The sequence below is a fragment of the Myotis yumanensis genome, unplaced genomic scaffold, assembly GCF_028538775.1.
Source record: "Myotis yumanensis isolate MYYU_CA2020_CCGP unplaced genomic scaffold, mMyoYum1.0.hap1 SCAF_12, whole genome shotgun sequence".
Classification (NCBI taxonomy): Eukaryota; Metazoa; Chordata; class Mammalia; order Chiroptera; family Vespertilionidae; genus Myotis; species Myotis yumanensis.
In genome coordinates this window covers 7,840,959-7,860,515 of record NW_027223763.1, presented here as the reverse complement: position 1 = coordinate 7,860,515, position 19,557 = coordinate 7,840,959, and the positions used below count along the sequence as shown (strand labels likewise).

General features: G+C 41.1%; 1 protein-coding gene, 1 non-coding gene and 1 pseudogene across 2 annotated transcripts in view; all 3 read right to left on the bottom strand.

The window, feature by feature from the left end:
* LOC139020984 (uncharacterized) overlaps nt 1-19,557 on the bottom strand; it is a 67,539-nt gene that overhangs the window by 36,380 nt on the left and 11,602 nt on the right. The window lies entirely within an intron of this gene.
* Nucleotides 2,782-3,586, bottom strand: LOC139020395 (TCF3 fusion partner pseudogene; annotated as a pseudogene).
* LOC139021376 (U6 spliceosomal RNA) lies at nt 9,073-9,179 on the bottom strand. The gene has a single exon (XR_011473481.1). It is a non-coding gene; the product is annotated as a U6 spliceosomal RNA (small nuclear RNA).

Below are 19,557 nucleotides of genomic sequence, written 5' to 3'. Positions count from 1 at the left end.
AATGACAGTTGAAAATGTTTTTTCTTATTCAGAAAGTTTTAAAGATTAAAAATCAAATTAAAATGTAAATAATCGCCCTAGCTGGTTTGGCTCAGTGGATAGAGTGTTGGCCTGTGGACTGAAGGGTCCCATGTTTGATTCTGGCCAAGGGCACATGCCTGGGTTGCTGGCTGGAATCCCAGTAGGGGATGTGCTGGAGGCAGCCAATGAATGATTCTCACCACTGATGTTTCTCTCTCTCTCCCTCTCCCTTCCTCTCTGAAATCAATAAAGAAATGTATTTTTTAATGTAAATTATCTTTTTAAATAATAAGATTTTAAAAACTCAAACTATAATCTAGACTGCTATTATCTCCATTGGAACATAATACAAAATAAATGTTAATTAAATGTATAACTATTGTAAACTAGAGGCCCGATGCACGGATTCGTGCACATTGAAAGGAAATTAGAAGAAATATTATAATATCACTATTCGCCCTTTCTCTATAATAGAAGTGCCAACCAAATTTACGATCAACAATGACAGATCGAAACACACACGTGATTAGCTCCAGCGAGAGTTTTATATGTATTGCACATGCGAGAGTCAACTTAGCCTTTTATCCTTCCTATATAATAAAGAGGAAATAAGCAAATTCACTGTCACTCTGCCACAAAGATGGCAGCGCCCACAGCCGAGGCGGGGGTTTCCGTAACACAAGATGGCTGCACCCACAGTGGAGGCCGAGTTCCCATAACGAGCAGGGACCTGAGGCTGTGCTCCCCCACCATGGGGCTGGACAGGGGACCTCAGGTCATGCCCCCCCTGCCCTGGTGCCAGGCTGGGGGACCTCAAACTGCACCCCCTGCCCCAGCACCAGGCCAGGGGACCTGAGGCCACACCCCCTGCCCCGGTGCCAGGCCGGTGGACCTCAGGCCGCGCTCCCCACCTCGGCACCGAGCCAGGGGACCTGAGGCCGCGCCCCCAACCCGGTGGGGTTTGATGGGGACCTCAAGGTGCGCCCTCCGCCACAGGCCGGTTTGGAGAACCTCAGGCCGTGCCCCCCGCCCTGGCGCCAGGCCAGGGGACCTGAGGCTGCGCCCCCCCCCACCCAGTGGGGCTTGACAAGGTTGGGACCGGCCGGGTCTGGGTCTCGCGTGATTTTGAGGCGCATGTGGGTGGGTGGAGATTTGACTCTGGGTTCCGTGGTATGTCCCAGTATCTGACAGGAGGAAGATTTTCATATACATTTTATTAATTTTCTTTCATCTCTGACACTTCTATTACAGAGAAAGGGCAAATAACAATTTCCTCTAATCCCTTTTAATGTGCACAAATTTCATGCACCAGGCCACTAATATATATAGAATAAACTTGCTTAATTAGGCCTGCTTCCTGATGTAGTTCAACTTTTTCCAGCCCAGTGAAGCACCCCAACTTCTCTTTCAGGTAATTGTCAGCCACACAGCAGTAAATATCAACACGAAGAATATTATTATTGTAGACCATGCAGGGAGAACAAAGGGTAAAATGTTTAACTACAGCGGTGTTTGACTATATTCTGCTCAGTGAGAAAACCTAGTCATTTTCAAGGTCTAACATTTCTTACTTCTTTTCAGTCGGGTCAAGTTTCTAAACCTTCTAAATGTCTGTTTTCAGCTAATGAAAAGAAAATAGGATTCCACTGAGTCTCCTATCTACCTACTCCAGGACTTCTGTGAGGATCAAATGAGATGAGGCACAGGAAAGTGCTTCACAGACATTTGGTTAAAGTGTAAAATGTTTTCACCTGGCTGTAAAGCAAGTTGTGTTCCTGGTCTGAAGAAACTCCAAGGAGGCTAACTCCTAGGGAGAGGAAGTTGGGCGTTGCTACGTGATGTCATTACCTGGTGCCCACAGCAACCATTTCAGGGCTGGGCTGGGCTGTGGGCCACACTTTGTGCCATGAGGTCTCAGCAGTGCTGGCTGCGATTTGGTGGGGTGTTGCTCCAGGGTGGTGGTGGGGCCTGTGTCCCACTTGGGGGAAGCTAGGTGTTGCTTTATTGGCACCAGGTCCATGGTTTTGTTTCTTTGTAAATGGCCAGTGCGCGTCAAAGCAGCTCCTGCATTGAGTGCCTGCCCCCTGGTGGTCAGTGCACGTCATAGCAACTGGTCAGACAGAGGAATACTTAGCATATTAGCCTTTTATACATATAGACTAGAGGCCTGGTGCACAAAAATTTGTGCACTCGGGTGGGTCCCTCAGCCCGGCCTGTGCCCTCTCGCAATCTGGGGCCCCTTGGGGGCCCCTTCCCCTGGCTGCTGGCACCAGTTTTCCTCCGGTGCCCGGAATCCAGGCCTTCGCTCTTCACCGGGAGGGGCCCACGCGGTGGGCGAGGGGCTTAGCTCTTTTAAAAATACTTCTGAATGTTTGGTAAATAACCCTGTAGGAATCTACTTTCTGAAACATGCTGGTTGTTAAGGGCTGATTTGGGTAATCAACAAAATGTATGTTAAAATCCTAATCCCCAGAACCTCAGAATGTACCTGTATATGGAGATAAGATCTTTAAAGAGGGGATTACATTAAATTGAGGCAGTTCCAGTGTGACTCTTAGCCCATCTCACTGAAGTCCTTATAAAAAAAGGAATGTTGGGGTCCAGCCCCAGCAGGTCTAGAGGTTCCCAAAGGTGTGGACGGAGTTGGCGAAGAAGGAATGACACAAAGGCAGCGTTCAGGTGATCATCATAGCCAGGTTCTCTTTTTATTGTCCTGTTACATCTATATTTATACTATTTGATCCTATAAGCATGCCTCTATAAGCTTTTTTTTTTTTTGCCGAGGAGAGCATGGGGTCCGTTTATTGGGGGGTCAGTCAAAGGGGGGGCTGGCTAGGGTGGGGTAGGGCAGCAGCTTGTCTGGCCCCTGAGAAACCCAACTTGAGTCCAGAGCCTCGACCACTTTGAAGCCAAAGTCTTCCTCCACCTCTATCTGCATGGGGGCCAGCTCCGGAGTCAATGGGACTCTCGCCTGGCACCCTTCCCGTGGCACTCGCCACCTCTTCCAACCACTGGGCCCCTCACCAGGGGCCGGGCTGCTGGCTTCTGCGGGCGCTGGTGTCCTCCTGGGTGGGGACAGCCCCTCTTTCTCCGGAGGCTCGTTCTCAGTGTTGCCTGGGGTGGGGGCATCTGTGCCCTGGCTGCCCTCGTCCTCCAGTAAGATGGCGAACTGGCTGGCCCAGTAGTCGTCGCCGTAGGAGTCCAGCATCCTTATGAGGAACCGCCGCTCCTGCTGGAGTCTCCGTGTTATCCTCTATATCTGATGGAGCCTGTTCAGGACCCACTCCATCTCCCTGCAGCGCCGACCCAGCACCTGGTACTTCCTGCGATTGAGTTCCCCTTGGCACCGCGGCCTCTGGCCTTGGGCTGCCTCCTCCTCTTCGTCTGGCTCCTGGAGGCTGGTGCTGCCCAGACCCCCAGACACGAACTCCACTTCGGTCTCAAGCTCGCTCTCCAGGATGTGACCACCGAACAGCGGAGGCAGTGCCAGCTCTGAGGAGGGAGGTGCTGGGAACTCCTCAAAGCCCACGGCTGCCATGGACCCCTCTCTTTGCTCCAGCTCCATTTCTCCTTGGCTCCTGGCAGAACTTCCAACCTTGCAAGCCTCTTAAAGTGCAAAACGACTTGCCCCATCCGATTTCATGGCCAGGCACACAGGCCCCAGCCACTAAGCCTCCTGGGAGTTGTAGTTCTCTATTTCCAGCTCGCTTTCTTCGCCCCACCACCACCCCGAGTCCCCACTGAAAGGCCCTGCTTGCTGGTCTAAAGGCGCTGGCCAGGCATCTGAGTAACCTCCATCTTTATTCCTGTCCCGACACCGCACAGTCTGACCACAGAAACTCTCCGCTTGGGAGGCCCCTGGGTCTCCTTCTGGAGCTGGGGATGAGCCACTGCCCGGGCACCGGATTGCGTGCCCGGCAGTGACACAGCCCCGGTCCCTGGGTCTCCTTCTGTGGCCGAGGCTGCACCGCCGCCCTGGCACCGGATCGCGTGCCCCAGTGGCAGCGACACAGCCCCAGCCCCTGGGTCTCCTTCTGGGGCTGGGGATGCCCCACTGCCCGGGGAACCGGATTTCGTGCCCCGGCGGCGACACAGCCCCTGGCCTCTGGGTCTCCTTCTGGGGCCGGGGATGTGCCACTGCCCGGGCACCGGATCGCATGTCCCAGCAGCGACACAGCCGCGGCCCCTGGGTCTCCTTCTGGGGCCTGGCTGCATCGCCCAGGGACCGGATCGAGTCCCCAGGCAGGGATGCAGCCTGGCCTCTGGCCCCGCCTCTGGGTGTTCTCCGATCACTGCTGATCTGAGAAGCCCGGTGGGGCAGGGAAGAGGCAGACAGTCCCTCTTCCTTGCCCCACCCAGCTTCTCCGATTACCGGCCCAGGGCCGGCAAAGGCAGCCCGGCTTCTCCGATCACAAAGGCAGCCCAGTTCTCCAGCTCTTGGCTGCCACCTGGGTTCCGACACCGGCAGGAGGCTTCTTCCATCCTTCCCCTTTTGCCTCCCATCATTGTGCCTACGTATGCAAATTAACCGCCATCTTAGTTGGGGGTTAACCGCCATCTTAGTTGGCAGTTAATTTGCATACTGCCCTGATCAGCCAATGGGAAGGGTAGCGAAGTTATGGTTAATTACCATGTTTGTCTATTATTAGCTAGGATGTAAATTACAAAATTACAAAAGGCAATAAAATCAAAGGAATTGCCTTTTATTGCACTAGAGATAACATGTTTCAAAAACTGCTGGCAATATCCTTTTTCAAACTTGCTTTTCCAACATTAATTAGAAATCAAAGAAAGGTTGATAATGTCTTTAAAGGTATTTCAATAAATACTTTATGTAGGCAAACAAATACCCACAAAATTATTTTTTGTTTTATACCCTGAAATTTCTGGAATTCAAGAACTGTCTCCTTTTCCATACCACCTTGAGGTCAGTTGAATTCTTCTAGAGCAGTGGTTCTCAACCTTCCTAATGCGCCGACCTTTTAATACAGTTCCTCATGTTGTGGTGACCCCCAACCATAAAATTATTTTCATTGCTACTTCATATCTGTAATTTTGCTACTGTTATGAATCGTAATGTAAATATCTGATATGCAGGATGTATTTTCATTGTTACAAACTGAACATAATTAAAGCATAGTGATTAATCACAAAAACAATATGTAATTAGATATGTGTTTTCCGATGGTCTTAGGCGACCCCTGTGAAAGGGTCGTCGCGACCCACAGGTTGGCTACCCACAGGTTGAGAACCGCTGTTCTAGAGGATGGGGGAGAAAAGAGGAAAGGTGGGGAGAGAGGGAAGCAAAAGGAATGATAAAAAGGAGGAATAGAGAAGAAAAAGGGAGGAGGAGGGGAGCCTTGACAGTATGGTCTGTGCAACTAGTGATTCAACTTCGAACAAATTTTCTCCCCTCAGTTTACTCATGTGCAAAATGAGCACACCATTACCTCTGTCAGTGTTTCCTAAAGCAAGACCATGAGAAGATTTTAAGTAGTACACAGAAAAGCATTTTCAAACATTCCAAAGTCATTACCTTTTCAGTTCTCTTATAATCCTTCTAATTACATCAGAAGAAAAATCTCAGTTTGGTGCTAGTTTGCCCATTACCTCTCTAATATTGTTAATCACCCTTCCTAAAAAAGGCCTGATCAGAGAGACACCTTAGCTAGAATTTAACACAATATTATTTTTTGAAATTTATTTTTACTGTTGTCTTCTATTTACAGCAAATACTTTTTCATTTAGTATAATCACAAAATTTCCTTTTAAAATAAATTTTGGGTTGTAAAGTATTAACTATTCAATATTTAAAATATTAAATGAACAATATACTAGGAAATGACAAAAAATCATGCCGGTGATACAGGAAAGACTAAAGTCTGAAAAACACTGGTTTGGCCCTGGCCAGTGAGGTTCAGTTGGTTGAGCATTGTCCCGTGCACAGAAAGATCCCCGGTCTGATTCCAGGTCAGGGCACATACCCAGGTTTTGGGTTCAATTCCTGGTCCAGTAGGGGTGAGTCTGGGAGGCAGCCGATCAATGTTTCTCTTTCACATCAGTGTTTCTTTCACATACTCTCTCCCTCTCCCTCCCCTTCCTCTTTCTCTAAAAATCAATAAAACATTTAAAAAATTAAAAAGAAAAACACTGGTTTGGTGGAATAGTGGTAAGTTATTTTCAATTCTAAGCCACAGTTAACTCATCTGTAATATGGGAATTATCACCACATAGCAAAGTTGTGGAAAGGATTACATTAATTTAGTACAGTGCCTGGCACACAATGAGCACTCAACAACCTTTTGCTCACTTCCCTTTTTAAGGATATAACTAGAAAGCCCTTTTAGAGACTCCAAAGAGGTAGGAGTGGAGAAGCCAGGCTTCCTGTGTATTAGAGACAGGAACATTTGTTCTGGTTGTGATACTTCCCACCAAGAATCTCTAGGGACCTAGCCTTGCTTTTTACCCTGATGAAGCTACAGTTTACTTCTCCTGAGGCTCATAATTCTAGTTACAAGTAACTGGGAATAAAGTGCTTCAGAAAAGTGGAACGTATCTCAAAGCACTAAGAAGTCAGACCCCAAAGGGTAACAAGAAAGGCAGGGCCATTTTATAACAGATGTCCAAGCTAAAAGAAGGTATTCCATTTGGGCAAATTTGACAATGGGAGGGAAGTCACCAGGTGGCCCATAAACCATCCTTGATCACTTCATCATCTGCTATTGTCCAACTAGAGCCCACAGGTGAGGAAACCCTGGCAGGGGGTGGGGGTGGAAGTTCTCAAGTTCCCGGAGTAGGAGTACATACTTAGAAAAAAGGAACTTTAGTAAATCCAAACATTGTGTAGTAATAGGCACTTTATTTTACATAGATTGCCTAATTTCTCCCAACATAACTGTGAGGCAGTTCCAAGTCAATTCACCAAATAGTCAAGTCCCCAAATAGCCAATTCTCTAAATTTACCAAAATTTTGTTTTAAATATTTATAATAATTTGTATTGATGAGGCAGTTTAATTAACTTTTAAAGATTTTTGCCAAATTAAAATTGACAGGATAGCAGCATTTCCAAGAATGTTCAATTTATTTCTACCCCAGTTCTCTGCTGCTGCAGATGGAAGAGCCAGCGTAGAGAGAGGAGCTCTACTTGCAGAAATATACAACCTGGTCTGAGCTGCAGGTGAGATGGGAAAGGGATGAGGTATAGGAAAAGATGGAGAAGGAAATGGAAAAAAATAGTTGAATTGAATATTGGGTAAACTGAACACATGGCAAACTAGTTTCAATTACTTGGATTTTGGTAAACTGGCTTGTTTACCCATAAACCAGGTGGTATTAACCTTACTCACAGACAAGAAAATTAAGAAATGTTCAATAACTTTCATAAAAAGTGCACAGCTACACTCTAGGTTCTTCACACACAACCTCATTTTATTCTCCAGTAATCTCTGCTTGGTAATCCTGAGGGAGAGAAAGAGGAGGAGAGGGGGTGGGGGGAGGAGGGAGGGAGTGGGGGGAGGAGGAGGGAGGGAAGGAGGGAAGGAGGGAAGGAGGGAGAGGGAGAGGGAGAGGGAGAGGGAGAGGGAGAGGGAGAGATCAATTTGTTATTCCACTTATGCATTCATTGGTTGATTCTTATATGTGCTCTGACTGACCTGGAATTGAAACCACAATCTTGGTGTATTGGGGGGGTAGGGGGAGCTCTAACCCAGGGGTGGGGAACCTTTTTTCTGCCAAGGGCCATTTGGATATCTATAACATCAATTGCAAGCCATACAAAATTATCCACTTAAAAATTAGCCTGCTATATTTGGTCAAACATTTAACTAATTCACCTCTAATGCCTTGGCAGAGCCAGACCAAACGATTTCATGGGCCTTAAAGGTACAGCCAATTGAGCTACCCACCCAGGGCCTCGCCTAAATAATTTTATTTTTTTAATCCTCACTGGAGGATATGTTTTACTGATTTTAGAGAGAGGGAAGAGAGGGAGAAAGGAGAAGGGGGGGAGAGGAGAGAGAGAGGGAAGGAGAAACATCTGTGAGGGACACATCCATCGGTTGCCTCACTTAAGTACCCCCACCAGGGATCAACTCCACAACTTAGTGCCCTGACCAGGAATCTTCTGACAACCTTTTGGTGCAAGGGACAATGCTACAACCAACTAAGCCACAAGGGCCAGGGCGCCCCAAAATAATTTTTAATTGCCACCTCAACCAATGCAGTGTTGTCTTATCATAATACAACTAGTGGCCCGTTGCACGAAGATTCCTGCAATAGGCTTTCCTTCCCCTGGCTGCCGGCACCGGTTTTCCTCCGGCACCCAGGACCCAGGCCTTTGGTCCAGCCAAAGCAGCGAGGCTTGGCTTCTCCCCCAGTGATCCAGGCCCCCAGCCCCTCCTTGAGCGGAGTCCAGGGCCGGCAGGAAGCTTGGCTTCCTCCATCGCCAGGAGCAACTCAAGCCTCCTGCTCGTTCCAGCTCCATGACCACCACCATCTTCAGTCATCTTCAGTCTTCGTTCTACGCCTGTGTATGCAAATTAACTGCCATCTTTGTTGGGTTAATTTGCATAGTTGCTCTGATTGGCTGGTGAGTGTAGCGGAGTGACGGAGTGGCGGAGTGATGGCTAATTTGCATGTTTCTCTTTTATTATATAGGATGCCACTTACTCTAGAGTAGAGTATCTGCTATTCAGAAGTTGTGTGGCACTGTTGCCAGACTAAACTGGGATAATTTCATTTAGCCTGGAAAACCTTACTTATACATATGATTTCAGATAAACTTTGCAAAACTAAAATCCTTGAGAATCCCGATTATCATCTTTACAGACCCAAACTGGCAATTCAAAAGAAAGTCTGGGCTAGTCTCATTAAATAAATGTAAAAACTAAAATAATTCTGAAATGTACAAGACCATTAGTGCTGTTCAAACTATGTGCCTTACAACTGGACTCTTCAGGGATTCATCACATTTATGATGACGCTAGGAGACAATGCTAGAGAAGTCATAGCTCACCCATTGACACATAAAACCTGACTTTTCTTTTTTTTTTTTAAATATGGAACGCTTCACAAATTTGCGTGTCATCCTTGCGCAGGGGCCATGCTAATCTTCTCTGTATCGTTCCCATTTTAGTATATGTGCTGCCGAAGCGAGCACAAACCTGACTTTTTTTACAACAACAATTATGTTTCCTTCTGCCAATCAGATAGTAGAGCTTAAGGCTCTCTAAACAACTGAAAATACGTTCTGCCCTTTATGGGAAGCAGAAAAACTCTCTATTCATAGATCTTATGACACAATCCATATATAAAGCATTTTTAAAATATTAACATTTTTACTTTTACACTGCCTGTTTTTACTAGCAAAGTTACAATTCCTATAAAATATTTTAATAACCAATTAAACTGGTATTTATAAAAAGCATTAAACATGTTGTGATTCCTCATTGGATTCAAAAATCGCTTTGATGTTACAATGGGGAAAGAGATCTTTTCAGCAAATATGAATATTGCAAATTGACACATTGAAAAATGAAGAGTTGACAAATTTAATTTTTTAAGTCCATTTCAGATGTCTCTTTTGCACTTAATGCCTCTTTAATTATTTCTGATCTTCACTGTACACCCAAGGCTACCCTTAATGTTTTATCAAATAGAATGCAATTCTACCTAACCTCTTTTGAAATCAACAAAAGCTATAAATTTAACTCAAGACAGCTTTTGTAGTTCAATTAGATTCAAGGTCATCTCAATGCTTTTAATTACTAACCAAGATTTGAGGAGGTTTGCAATTGGTATAGTTGAGGGAAAGAGCAGCTGGCTTATTCATTTTGTTATTAAAGAGCATTATAAACACTGTGTCTTGGCAAATTGCAACTTCTCTGGACCACCAGTGGTAAGCACAAAGAACAGAACAGAGTAAATGATTTTCAAACATTAGTGTTTACTAACTCAACATAAACTTTAAAAATTACTAGAAGACTCTTAAAATTTAACAAATGTGATTTATGCTTTAACTCATAATTTGTATATAACCAGATTCCATTCTGAAACCAGCCTTGTTACAAACTGTGAATGCCTTTCAAATTAGCATAAGATACATTTAAGTCTCTTCACTATAACCCTGTGCAGGATCAATATAGAAGTCAGCCACTGAGGAACCCATGATGATTCTTCCGATTTCTTAAGGAATAAGTTTAACTTCAGTCTCCATACACTTAATTTCTAATCAAAATCATCAAATTCAATTCTAAGTTTCAGGATTTATTCAAGACGTTGAGGAAGATGATATAGATGTGTGACATAGGCAGACACACACACACACACACACACACACACACACACACTCCATCCTCCCAAGATTTTTAGAGGCAACCAGGAAGGCTCAAGTATCTTTGCCACCCATTCCCCCATGATCCTCTATAATAAAAGCCTAATATGCAAATTGTCCTCATGGGCTGTCATTCAAACAGGAGTTCGACGGCTCGCTATGACGTGCACTGACCACCAAGAGGCGGGCGGCACAGAACATGGCGGGTGTCGGCAACGCAGCACGGCAGCAGGCAGCTATGCAGGCAGTGCCAACCCCGATGGGCCCCAACGAGAGCAGGACCGTGGCAGGATGGTGGAGCAGGTGAGCAGGCAGCACCAGGCCGAGGCAGGTGCAAGCAGAGCTGCGGGACTGGGAGGCTGGGGGCGCAAGCTGGGCTACGAGGCTGGGAGGCTGGGAGCGCAAGCTGGGCTACGAGGCTGGGGGTCCGAGCTGGGGCCTGATCTCCGCAGGCCACCCCCAAGGAACCCCACCTGTGCATGAATTCGTGCACTGGGCCTCTAGGCTATAGTAGATAGAAGGCAGCCACAGAAGAGAGCCTAAGCACTGATCTGACCAAGCTAGAGATACTGGGTTTGGGGGTGGATTTGGAAGGCAACATGCACATGTGAGGCCTGGTACCAGAAATCTTAAAGATTCAGAGGACAAAAGGCATTGAGACTATACCTCTGAGAGAGAGGGAGAGGGGGAGAGGAGGAGAGAGAGAGAGAGAGAGAGAGAGAGAGAGAGAGAGAGAGAAAACAGAGCAAATAACCTACCACAGTGCCTCAATTCTATCTCAAGTACTGGGCATTTATTTTAAAAATAAGTACTGCTGACAACTCTAGATTTTAGTATACAAAATATCTTAGTGAACTGGCTGTTGGCAAAGGTACATAAGTATTTCTAAAAATCGATTCCCCCAAAACAAAAGAAAACACAAGATGGTCTGGGCAGAACTGCCATAACAGAAACTGAAAACTATCTCAATGTCCAAAATCAAAAACAACAGGCTGTCATATAGCTATTAAAATTTTTAAGTAATTTCATGTCAAATGAATAAAGTTCATAACAAGAAAGGCTTTAAAACAAAACGCATAAAATTTAATGGCATATATAATCACAATAAGCAAAAACCTAGGATTTGAAGTCCAGAAGAAAATATTTTTAAAATGTAATGAAAGTTGCTTGGAGGCAAGACTATAGATAATTTCCCCTTAATTTTCTGTATTTTCTACAGTGACCAACCATTTCTAATTTTAAAACATTAGATTACCTAAACAGTTCACACCTATGGACCTAAGGGCTACAGGCAATTCAAGCACAGAGCTGAGAGATCACACCATTTAAAATCTAAATACAAGATACAGCTAAATCCCTCCTGCTTTTATTTATATGCAAGCACTTCCAACTGTGTTCCCCTGGCTGTGTCCCTTAGGCAATGCTCTGGAGATGCTTTACAAACAAGGCACTGGAAGCACTGAATATTCTCCAACCATGAGTCCCATCTATGCTCCTGAAAACTAGCTTTGGAGAATAAATTTACAGTATTTCCTATTACCCATGAATGCTCGGTAATTGGTTTTTCCTTATCAATGGGCACACTATATGAAAATCAAACTTACTTTGAAATATTTTGAAAAAGTTCACAGCAGATAGGAAATTTTATCTTCAAAAGTTAAATGCCTTTCTTCATCACAGTAGCACTTTCAGTAACTACTTGCCATCAGTTAGCTCTAAATTCCAGCCAGCCCAATTATCTCTCAGATTTGATTTGTCAGCAAGTAAGGAAATATATTTTTGTGAGAAAGCAATTGTAATTTCCCACATTAGGTGATTGATTAAGTTCTCTCCTCTAAAAGGCTGATTGGTTTCCTGGTGCCAGTAAAATGATTGATGAATATTTCAACTGCAGCTCCCTTGCTGCCCCCCAACCCTCACTACACCCCTCCCCCATGCAATGCCGCTCCTTTCCTGCTGGGTTCCCTTTTTACAGACCAACAGCATTTAAGGAGGTTTTGTAATTTTCCTTAATGAATCCACATTCTCAAATGTAGGGCATTTAATCTTCTCAATGCTGAATGAGTTTTGCAAATAAAAAAAATCCCTTTAAAAGGAATGAAGGAAAACTCTGAAATTAACTATGAGTTTGAGTCAGTGAATGAAATTGTACTTACAAGGGGTATAAATGGAAAGAAAGTGATCATGTTAAAAAAAAAAAATGACAACTATATCAAATTTCAAGTTTACACTTATAAATGATGAAAACACCGGAACTTTAGTTGCAAACATTTCTATAACATGAACCTGGAAAATGGAATTTACATGTAAATTATGTGATCCCACAAACTTAAAAGCAGCCAGGTATTCTAAAATCAGGACAGGGTAACAGTGTAAATGTTCTTTAAGGAAAGATTGAACAGCATCTGAAATCAAAATCATCCCTGAGAATCTGGCTGTTAGCACCATAGCTATGTGCTTTAGACAGGGCTTGCCTAAATTGCAATTTCCTGTTTTACCCAATTCATTCCATCATCAAACTGAAAAATCCCTTCCGGGATTATCTAATTTAGCGCCTTCATCTTATAGGTGGGCCCATAGAGATGTATCTTTGTAATAGAGCTGGAATCAGAACCCAGGCAAAACACAGGCCCATCAACTATTTTCTGGGCCTCTCACAAATCTTTTCCTACTTGAACTACATTGCTATCACGATCTAACCCACACTGCCACATCTTTCTCACTCTTTGTTAGGAAGTCATTTTGTATATTTCATGAGCTTTGGACAACTGGGCTCTTATATTTCCATTTTCAAAGGGTCACATCAACTTTCTTAAATTGGTTCTCCTCTCTTTCATATAGCCAGCTTTTGTGTGGCAGAATTTTTTAAAAAGGTACAAAAGACAAAGGCCATCTTTTCCTAAACTGCATTCCCCAATGCAGTCAAGCATATTTGTATGTATTTGGTGTATCTAGTCATTTTAGTTACAAGAAGGACCACATTTCCAAACAGAAACTACATTCTGGTTCCAGGAGGGCCCATAACACCTTGGATTCAACACACTTTTGATTTATATACTGACCCCAGTTGCCTTAGTGACTGAAATGCACATTCCCTTCCCTTATATTTTGTAGACTTCCTCTGGTCACCTGCAAAGGATTCAGATTCCTAACCTGACCATTCCTTTATTTCATTCATTCAACCTTCATGAAACTGCAAATCTTTGTGCTTAGTGCTGAGGAAACAGATTCAAGATATGATATCCCTGCCTTGAGTAGCTCAAAACCCCTTTCTTCCTTAGCATCCCTCAGATTTACCAAGGATTGTTCCTGATTCTGCAGAAATTGTTTTCTGGTTGGCTTATTAAAGCCAACGTAAAAGAAAAAGTCACTTGCAACTTTTAAGAGTGGATCTTTGTCACTCTCTTAATCTACAGGGAGTTGATTTCTGGGCCTCAACAACTATAAATGCCCTGGATTCACAAGTGCTTCCTTTGGGGCAGATACTTTGCTTGGCACTTTACAGACTTTGTCACTAATCCTAGTAACCTAAAGTCAATTTCAGAAATGTTATAGTAGGGGGAGGGAAGTGTTAAATCTAGGAAACAAATTATTAATGCTGTTGCTGTGAAGTCTGGGGCTTGACTTTTGTGGTCTTGTTTTCACATCTATAAATTGGAGATGATAATAAAATGCATACCTCATAGGGTTATGAGGGTAATGTGAGTTAATACATGTAAGGTGCTTAGAATATTATATAACAAGCACAATGTAAATTTTAGCTGCTATTATTAAATGAGAACACTAAAGTTCAGAGAAGTCAAGTGACAAAGTCACATAGCTGTGATCTTTGTTCTGCCACACTCCAGAGTCTCTGCTCTTTCCCTCTCACACCATCATACAAAAATCCTTCCTCCCTGGCTGAGACTACTACAGCCACTTCCAAAAAACAAAGCCCTCTAAATAGATAACAGTGGGGGGTTTCCCCTAGGTGGTTTATTATCCTACTAAAAAGGCATTTTAGAAGAAGGGTTGTAAGGCTTTGAAAGGAAGTTTCCTGACAGGTTAGATTTCTACAGTACGGCAAGAATATGGAAGAAAAAGTATCTGCCTCGATTATTAAGTTCAGTAACTAAAGCAATTCATTTCAACTGATGAAGAATGCATTTAAAGATTTCATCTGAAGTCTAACATAAAAATCCAAGTATTAAAATGAAAAAGGAAAGGATTGTTTCATCTTATGACTACATTGCAACCCCCACAGAACACAAAAATGCTTTAAGAGGTACATTATGTGACACTCCAAGAACATCAAGATAATTACAGAGCTCTCAGGAAGGAAGCCCAAATCTCTCACTGATCTTTCATCACCCACCAAGCTTCATCTTGAATTCTGACCAAGTAACTCCTTTTTGTTATTCACATTGTTAGGAGACATTTCTTCTGCCAGCAATCTCACTACAGAATGAGTTCTACCTAGCAACTATCCTAAGGAATAAATCCCTAACTGTTTAACAACTCAGTAATTGACTTACACTAAAATGTTACTCACACTAGGAAAGGGTATTATTCTTAAGCCAGGAGAGGAGATGCTTCTCCTTACAGACTTTATTACCACCTCCCTCACTGAAAACCAGGTTAAAAGTCAAGCCAATCTACAAAATGACATTGCCAAAATAACAACTTTAGAAGACTCAATGAAAACCAAACATGACTACTGAAAACAAACAAACAAGCTATCTTTGATGGAAGTTTTAAAAAGCAAGGTAGAATTTTTATCTCTTATAAATGGTTCATTATTTTTATAGCAATGACCCTTAATAGTAAGAAAGTATTTTTGTGTTGTCGGATTTATTTCCATAGTTTCAAATCTATCTTTTGTGAGAACACAGGTTCTATTGGAAAATTTCTGCCGCAAGATAGTGAACAGGTTTCATGTTAGCAGGTAACAAAGTCTTATCAGAGAATTCAGTGAGGGTAAACTATGACACACTTCATTTAGTCTCAAGCAAAGATAAAACTTAATGGCATGAACGCATTTTCAATTTCATTTTTCCTCCGTAGCCCCCCTTTACAGAAGGGGGGGAAAAGGAAACGAAAGAAAAACCCAAAGTAAATGAGTCCTAATAATACCTGGTGAAGTCACCATTTTCTTACATATTAAGTTGATTAATTTAGAACAGAGGCTTTTTCACATATTTTGGTCTGAGTGGACTTAACCTATTATGAATATAAATAACATTTTTATTAAAAATAACTCTATTTTACAAAAAAAAAAACAGTGAAAAGAGTGGCACTGTTTATAGTTTTGCTAATCTCTTAATATTAGGCTTAATTCTGTCAGCTAGATTCTCCTATATGCAATCAGTACGTTGTGATATATATTGTTTTGGTTGAGATATGGAGGCAGAAAATCAGGCCTCACACTGATTTGACAGTATTTGCTTATTAAAATAATTACAGATATTTTTCTTTAATAATACACCAAAACTTAGTAAGTGCTGGTTTCTTAAAGGTTAGTTCAATGTGAAATCTAAAACCATATAAATGTACTTTGTATAGTTACATTAAAATCCATTAGTCTATGTAACATTTTGAACAGATATTTTACCCATGTAGGATTTTGTAATATCATACACCCAGAGATTTGGAAAATACTCCTTTACTAAAATAAGATTATCTTCAAAATGTCATCATTTCATTATACAATATAAAAAAATCATATTTGTTAATATCACCATCAGTCTCATCAAAAAAGACTAAATATTGGGAAGCTGTCAAGCTCAGAGTGACTGGTAGAAGATTTCCAAAATGCTGTTGTTGCTTGAAAGCTCAACTTTTATTCACCAGCAACAAATGTCAGTTTTTCTTGGATAACAGGCTTGCTGTTTATTTTCTTAAAAACGATCTGCCAAATACCCAAATCTGAATAAACCATAGTTTGTTAATTGTTCTTTCAAGTAAAAATGGTGTTCTATAAAAAAAAGAAAAAAAAGAAAAGAAAAAGCAGCTAGTTCAGCTCACAACATAATGAGCTGCATGCAACTTTTCTATTTTGGTACGCAGCAGAAATGCTTTGAGTGTACTTGACATAGAATATCGAAAACAAGTATACTCAAGGGTTGAGATTTAATACAATTAATCATTAGTATTGCTTCATCTAAGACATTCTTAAGTGAAAATGGCTTCTTTTTTTAAAAAAATACAAGTATATGGAGGTGAAGAATACAACTACTACTACTACAATTTGTTTTCTTGATTTCTGCTAAGGCACCAACAGTTTTGACTCACCACTGTTTTTGCAACATCAGTGCAAATGTCAACATGGTGAAAAAGACAAAAAATGTCAGTATTATTATAAAAATTGTTTTGAGCTCAAGAGCTTCCTTGAAAGGGTTTCAGGGACACCCCTAGAGGTCCATGGACCACAATTTGAAAGCTACTGGTTTCGATAATACAGTAAATAACAAATTTAATGACTCAATAAGTGGAAGGAGATTAAGTCTGAAACAATCCAGTAACGAATGATCAGCAAATGATAAATGGTAGAAAATAATACAATCCAACTGAGTACTATTTCATTAATCATTTATAAATTTAAAAGGCAAGAGATGAGGAAACAGGATAAAAGGTATATAAGGCTTCACAGAATTGTCCTATTCTTTTTTTTCTCTTGTGAGAGTAAAACTAAATTGCATAAATTGGAGTTAATTTAGGGCTTTTTTTTAATACAAGTGTATGAAGGTGACGAATACAATGACTACTACTACAGTTCGGTGCCTTGATTGTGATAAAAAAGAACACTGCATCTGATCCTGTACAGCATAAGGAATTAACAAAAATGATCAAGTCTGAATTTTTAATACTTCCAAGATGATACAGCTTCAGGATTGAAATAAGTGCATGAACAAATAAAATTATTTTTTAATGTTTTCCTTTTTATTGAACTTATTGGGGTAACACTGAAAATTTAATTTTTTAATGAAAACTCAATACAGTTAAGTAGTTCCTTCACTGAAATCAGTCTGTCCTTCATTTTGGCACAGATTTGTTACTGAAATGTTTCCTGAGTCTTAAACTAAGACTCAAAGGAAATATCATAGGAAGTTTAAACACTGATTAAATCAATCATGTCCGTTTTCAATCAATAGTTTTAGAGGAAAACATAAAGAACACAAATTTTGACAGTACCATAATGGATTGAAAGAGCAAGCAGAATCCACTAGTAGACCTATGAAATGCTTCTATAGAGAGAGCTACAATTCTATGGTACTATAAAACATAAGGAGTTGGAAATAAACAGCTGAGAAAATGATCTATCTCTTCCACATGAGGAATTTAGTTGTGCATTTCTCTCTCTCAAATGCAATTCTTGAGTATATTTTTTAATGAATTATAAATCATTTCCAATGTAAATAGTTGTTCAAGCAAGTATCTATGTTTAATACATCCTCTGCTAATACCATCACTACAGTTCCAATAAGCTAAAGGTTATTATGCAATTCCCTCTACCCCTATTATCAAATTATTTTTATAATTTCTCACTTTGGCAATGACAGCAAAGTCACTATTCCGGTTCAAACCACCCACAGAGTATATCTTCAAATCAAACCGCCAGGATTTGTTTCCAGAATACATTACATGTTGCTGTCTAGGGAATTGGTTTTGGAAACATTACACTCACCAGCTGACTTATCAACAGTGCCCTTAGAATTGACACCAACTTAAAGGCAAGACTCCTTCCAGAAAATATAAAAATATGCTACTACTGCCATCTGCGGTTTATGCTTGAATAGCTTCTCTGGTGTAAACAAATTTAAGGGTATACAATTCGCAATTAGGATCCAAAGACTCATTATTTGAAGATACTTCTTAGTTAACTCAATATAACAAATTGTAGCATTTAGTATATGAGAGAAGAATTTGTAGTTCTCTTTTTGAACTTATATAATAAGGAAGGGGGAAACCACAAAATACCTTGAATAAAAATGGTTATAGTGCCTAAGGGCTAACTTTTGTTTTCCCCAAATGTCCACACTCCTAAGGAAATTCAAAACACTTGAATGCTTCCTGTGAATTTATAATTAGGATAACTTCTCTTAAAATAGTAATTGTCAATATTAAAACATTCCCAAAAATTTTAAAGAAATCCAGGGATTTTCTACTTAGACATGAGAGTTTGGTCAGTTTGCTTCCTTTAAGATAAATTTTAAAGATTCAATTATTTCTATAATTTTAAGTACAAAAATTCCAAAATGCAAATGAAGCCTTCAAGTAGGTTATTTTCACAACTTATTTTCTCTCAGTTTGCTTTCTCAAATGACAACCACTGTAGCTTAGGGATCAAAAGATTTGGTGCAGCTGGGGGTGGGGTAAAGAGCAATTCAGCTTCCCAACAGCCAGCTGAGGAAATCCTGGTTCTCTCCCCAACTAAATCACTGTTAATTAGAATTGCTGGGTTACATAGTAAAGTCTTATTTAAATAATCGTGGGGGGGGGGGGGGTCTGTTTTCTTGAGAAACTGTTCTATACAGGCTACTACTGATTAACAGCAGGTAATAAGGAAATTATTAAATTAAGTATGAAATTCTTTAAAATAAAGTTCTCTATTCTATAGTTATTTCTAAACCACACTGAAAAGCAGGTTAGAGACAACAGGTTTTTTCTAACTTTACGTTATTAAGGAAACTAACATCTAAAGCCATGTCGGAAAACAAGCAATAAACAAACAGCAGACTGATTCTATGAGTACTGTAGATCAAAGTTACATTAAGAACTTTTTTTTTAAATGTAAGATTAAGCTCAGATGAATCTGAAACATCAGCTCAACACAGATAAAGAATTACAAGCTCAGTACTTCTTGCCGACTTTTTAAAATTCTGGTATTTCTAAACCCTAGTTATCAATCAAAGGCATCCATAAACCCATAAGAAATTACCTGAGCTAGGAAAAGCTGATATTAAGAATCTGAAAGTTTAAAATAATGTATTTTCTTTCACAATGTGTTGGTTTTATAAATACTTTCAAAGTATAACAGAGAGATGGGTGTATTATATCACTACTTGTGTGGATATATTCAATAGCTACCTTCTGTTTAAAATTGTTTCAAGGACACTTTTATTCTTTGCTGAAATAGAAGCTTTGTTTTTATCTGTTGAGTCAGAGTTCTGATTTTTCTGATTATGACCCTTTACACATAAAAAATGACTGGTTCACATACATACCC